Genomic DNA, 5,391 nt, shown 5'->3' with positions numbered 1-5,391 from the left:
CTGTGCTGGAGCCCTTATCAAACACAGCTTTAAACTTGGAAAGGAAGTCAGCATACGTAATTACAGGGTTTGCTTGAAGTTGAGCCTGCGCCCAGGTCAAAGCATGGTCACGTAACAGCTGAACGAAATAGGCGATCTTGACCTCATCGCTAGAAAAGACATGTGGCAATTGGCGAAAATGCATAGCGCACTGCATCAAAAACCCCACGCACTTCCCCAGCTCCCCTGTGAATGCCTCAGGTGTGGGCAACAGCTTATCCAAAGACACAGAGGAGAGAGGTGGTGCAGCAGCGCTTGCAGCAAAGCCTGATGTTACCTGAGGAGATGAGGCAGAGGCTGGGCGCTCCGGGGGGCTCGCCTTGGGGGGGCTCGCCTCTAGTGGTGTTCGTTGGGCGACGGCCAGAGCCAAGGCGGCCACCTCTCCACTGAGCCGGACTAACATCTGCTCGTGCCGGTGTAGTAGCTCCTCCAAGGTAATCGGGGCCGGGGCCGAGGAAGCAGAGTCTGCTGAGTCCATGGTTGGCTGGACTATTCTGTCACGGAGGAGCAGGGAGGACTCGGCGCAGACTGAAATCTCAGAAAAACAGGTTTATTTACACACTCCAGGTGCACTATATACAGGTGAAGGAGAAGGGGGCCAGGGTTCCCAGGGGTGCAGAGCAGGGTCGGGAAAAGCGTCCAGAGTCTCCAAACCAAGCACGAGAAATCTGCATACAGAGAACAAGAGTTAGCACGGAACTTTCACAGACAGAGCTCAAAACTGGCTGAGGCTAAAGTAGCACTGACGAGCATTATTCAATAGTTCAGCGGCGAGGTGCTATCAGTCACTGCCTTAAGTAGCGGGAGCAAACAAGGTGAGGAGCCACAGGTGATTGCCTACAGGTGGTGGAGGCCGGGAGCTCACAATGAGCTCCGCCCAGGCAGCGAGCAGAGAGAGAGGAGAGAGAGAAAAGACAAAACATAACATGTGGCCTCACAGGGCCAGCCGAGCAGGCACGGGGACCATGACACCAGGGCCACTGTTGTTGGCTTAGGCCATCCACATTACACCAGAGACTGTGATGCCGGCTTCTACCATCCACATTACACCAGGGCCTGTGCTTCCTGTGAGGCCATCTTTACCCCACCAGGGCCTTTGATGCTCGTTGATGCCATCCACATTAGGGCCTGTGATGCCCTCTGAGGCCACCTATATTTCACGAGGGCCTGTGTTGATGGCTGATGCCATCCACAATACACCAGGGCCAGTGATTTCTCTTAGGCCATCTTCACTAGACCAGGGCCTGTGCTGCTAGCCATCCGAATTACCCAAGGTCCTGTGTTACTGGCCGAAAACAACCACATTTCACCAGGGCCTGTGGTGTTGCTGGATGAGGCCATCCACATTACACCAGGGCCTGTGCTACTCGTTGATACCATCCACATTTCATCAGGGCTTGTGTTGCTGGCTGATGCGATCCACAGTACACCCTTGTGTACTGTGGATCGTACACAAGCCTGTGCTACTGGCTGAGGCCATCCACATTACACAACGGCCTGTGGTGCTAGCCAATACCATCCACATTTCACCAGGGCCACTGTTGTTGGCTGAGGCCATCCACATTTCACCAGGGCTTGTGTTGCTGGCTGATGACATCCACAACACAGAAGGGCCTGTGATACTGGCTGATGCCATACACATTATACCAGGGCCAGTGGTGTTGGCTGAGGCCATCCACATTACACAACGGCCTGTGGTGCTGGCCAATACCATCTACATTTCACCAGGGCCAGTGTTGTTGGATGAGGCCATCCGCATTACACCAGGGACAGTGCTTCTTGTGAGGCCATTTTCACCACACCAGGGCCTGTACTTTTGGCTGAGGCCATCCACATTACACCAGAGGCTTTTGTGCTGGCCAATACCATCCACATTTCATAAGGCCCTTTGGTGCTGTCCAAAACCATCCACATTTCACCAGGGCTTGTGTTGCTGGCTGATGACATCCACAACACAGAAGGGCCTGTGATACTGGCTGATGCCATACACATTATACCAGGGCCAGTGGTGTTGGCTGAGGCCATCCAAATTACACAACGGCCTGTGGTGCTGGCCAATACCATCCACATTTCACCAGGGCCAGTGTTGCTGGATGAGGCCATCCGCATTGCACCAGGCACAGTGCTTCCTGTCTGGCCATCATCACCAAACCAGGGCCTGTGGTGCTGGCCAATACCATCCCCATTACAACAGGGCCTGTGCTACTGGCTGAGGCCATCCATATTATACCACGGCATGTGCTCCGTGTGAGGCTATCGTCACCACAACAGGGCCCGCATTGCTGGCTTAGGCCATCCACATTACACCAGGGACAGTGCTTCCTGTGAGGCCATCTTCACCACAACAGGGACTGTGCTACTGGCTGAGGCAGACTAAATGTCACCAGAGCGCATGTTGAGGCTGAGGCCATCTACATTTCACCAGGGCCTGGCTGCTGTCTGAGGCAGTCCACATTACACCATGGCCTGTGCTTCCTGTGTGGCCATCTTCACCACACCAGGGTGTGTGGTGCTGGATGAGGCCATCCACATTTCACCAGGGATTGTGTTGCTGGCTGATGCGTTCCACAAAACACAAGGGCCTGTGCTACTGGCTGAGGATATTCACATTACACCAGGGCCTGTGGTGCCGCCCAATATAATCCACATTTCACCAGGGCCACTGTTGTTGGCTTAGGCCATACACATTACACAAGGGACAGTGCTTCCTGTGAGGCCATCTTTACCCCACCAGGGCCTTTGATGCTCGTTGATGCCATCCACATTAGGGCCTGTGATGCCCTCTGAGGCCACCTATATTTCACGAGGGCCTGTGTTGATGGCTGATGCCATCCACAATACACCAGGGCCAGTGATTTCTCTTAGGCCATCTTCACTAGACCAGGGCCTGTGCTGCTAGCCATCCGAATTACCCAAGGTCCTGTGTTACTGGCCGAAAACAACCACATTTCACCAGGGCCTGTGGTGTTGCTGGATGAGGCCATCCACATTACACCAGGGCCTGTGCTACTCGTTGATACCATCCACATTTCATCAGGGCTTGTGTTGCTGGCTGATGCGATCCACAGTACACCCTTGTGTACTGTGGATCGTACACAAGCCTGTGCTACTGGCTGAGGCCATCCACATTACACAACGGCCAGTGGTGCTAGCCAATACCATCCACATTTCACCAGGGCCACTGTTGTTGGCTGAGGCCATCCACATTTCACCAGGGCTTGTGTTGCTGGCTGATGACATCCACAACACAGAAGGGCCTGTGATACTGGCTGATGCCATACACATTATACCAGGGCCAGTGGTGTTGGCTGAGGCCATCCACATTACACAACGGCCTGTGGTGCTGGCCAATACCATCTACATTTCACCAGGGCCAGTGTTGTTGGATGAGGCCATCCGCATTACACCAGGGACAGTGCTTCTTGTGAGGCCATTTTCACCACACCAGGGCCTGTACTTTTGGCTGAGGCCATCCACATTACACCAGAGGCTTTTGTGCTGGCCAATACCATCCACATTTCATAAGGCCCTTTGGTGCTGTCCAAAACCATCCACATTTCACCAGGGCTTGTGTTGCTGGCTGATGACATCCACAACACAGAAGGGCCTGTGATACTGGCTGATGCCATACACATTATACCAGGGCCAGTGGTGTTGGCTGAGGCCATCCAAATTACACAACGGCCTGTGGTGCTGGCCAATACCATCCACATTTCACCAGGGCCAGTGTTGCTGGATGAGGCCATCCGCATTGCACCAGGCACAGTGCTTCCTGTCTGGCCATCATCACCAAACCAGGGCCTGTGGTGCTGGCCAATACCATCCCCATTACAACAGGGCCTGTGCTACTGGCTGAGGCCATCCATATTATACCACGGCATGTGCTCCGTGTGAGGCTATCGTCACCACAACAGGGCCCGCATTGCTGGCTTAGGCCATCCACATTACACCAGGGACAGTGCTTCCTGTGAGGCCATCTTCACCACAACAGGGACTGTGCTACTGGCTGAGGCAGACTAAATGTCACCAGAGCGCATGTTGCCGGCTGAGGCCATCTACATTTCACCAGGGCCTGGCTGCTGTCTGAGGCAGTCCACATTACACCATGGCCTGTGCTTCCTGTGTGGCCATCTTCACCACACCAGGGTGTGTGGTGCTGGATGAGGCCATCCACATTTCACCAGGGATTGTGTTGCTGGCTGATGCGTTCCACAAAACACAAGGGCCTGTGCTACTGGCTGAGGATATTCACATTACACCAGGGCCTGTGGTGCCGCCCAATATAATCCACATTTCACCAGGGCCACTGTTGTTGGCTTAGGCCATACACATTACACAAGGGACAGTGCTTCCTGTGAGGCCATCTTCACCACACCAGGGCCTCTGCTGCTCGTTGATGCAATCCACATTACACCTGGGCCTGTGGTGCTGACCAATATCATGCACATTTCACCAGAGTGTGTGGTGCTGACCAATATCATCCATATTTCACCAGCGACAGAGTTGTTAGATGAGGACATCCACATTACAACAGGGCCTGTGCTGCTGGCTGAGGATATTTACATTTCACCAGGGCCTGTGGTCATGGCTGAGGCCAACTACATTTCATCAGGGCCTGTGGTCATGGCTGAGGACATTCACATTACACCAGGGCCTGTGGTGCTGGCAAATACCATCCACATTTCACCAGGGCCAGTGTTGTTGGATGAGGAAATTCACGTTATACCAGGGCCTTTGCTGCTAGCCAATACCATCCACATTACACCAGGGCCAATGGTGTTGGCTGAGGACATTCACGTTACACCAGGGCCTGTGCTGCTAGCCAATACCATCCACATTTCACCAGGGCCAGTGTTGTTGGATGAGGCCATCCAAATTACACCAGGGACAGTGCTTCCTGTGAGGCCATCATAACCACACCAGGGCCTGTGGTGCTGGCTGATACTATCCACATTACCCAAGGGCCTGTGCTGCTAGCCTTCCACATTACCCAAGGGGCTGTGTTGCTGGCTGATGCCATTCACAATACTCAAGGGCCTGTGGTGCTGGCCAATACCATCGACATTTCACCAAGGCCAGTGTTGTTTGCTGAGGCCATCCACATTACACCAGAGACTGTGCTTCCTGTGAGGCCATCTTTACCCCACCAGGGCCTTTGATGCTCGTTGATGCCATCCACATTAGGGCCTGTTATGCTGGCCGATATCATGCACATTACACCAGGGTGTGTGGTGCTTACCAATACCATCCACACACATATGGTTCTTACACACACACTGGACTTTCTGGACTTTGGTTTTGCACAACACTGGTCACTATATTCTTCATTTCCGGTTAATACTTGTACAGCTG

Source organism: Mchenga conophoros, linkage group LG4, assembly GCF_057382185.1.
Source record: "Mchenga conophoros isolate Kocher_MC1m ecotype Shallow Benthic linkage group LG4, M_conophoros_male_GT1.1, whole genome shotgun sequence".
Classification (NCBI taxonomy): domain Eukaryota; kingdom Metazoa; phylum Chordata; class Actinopteri; order Cichliformes; family Cichlidae; genus Mchenga; species Mchenga conophoros.
This window is presented reverse-complemented; position numbering follows the sequence as displayed.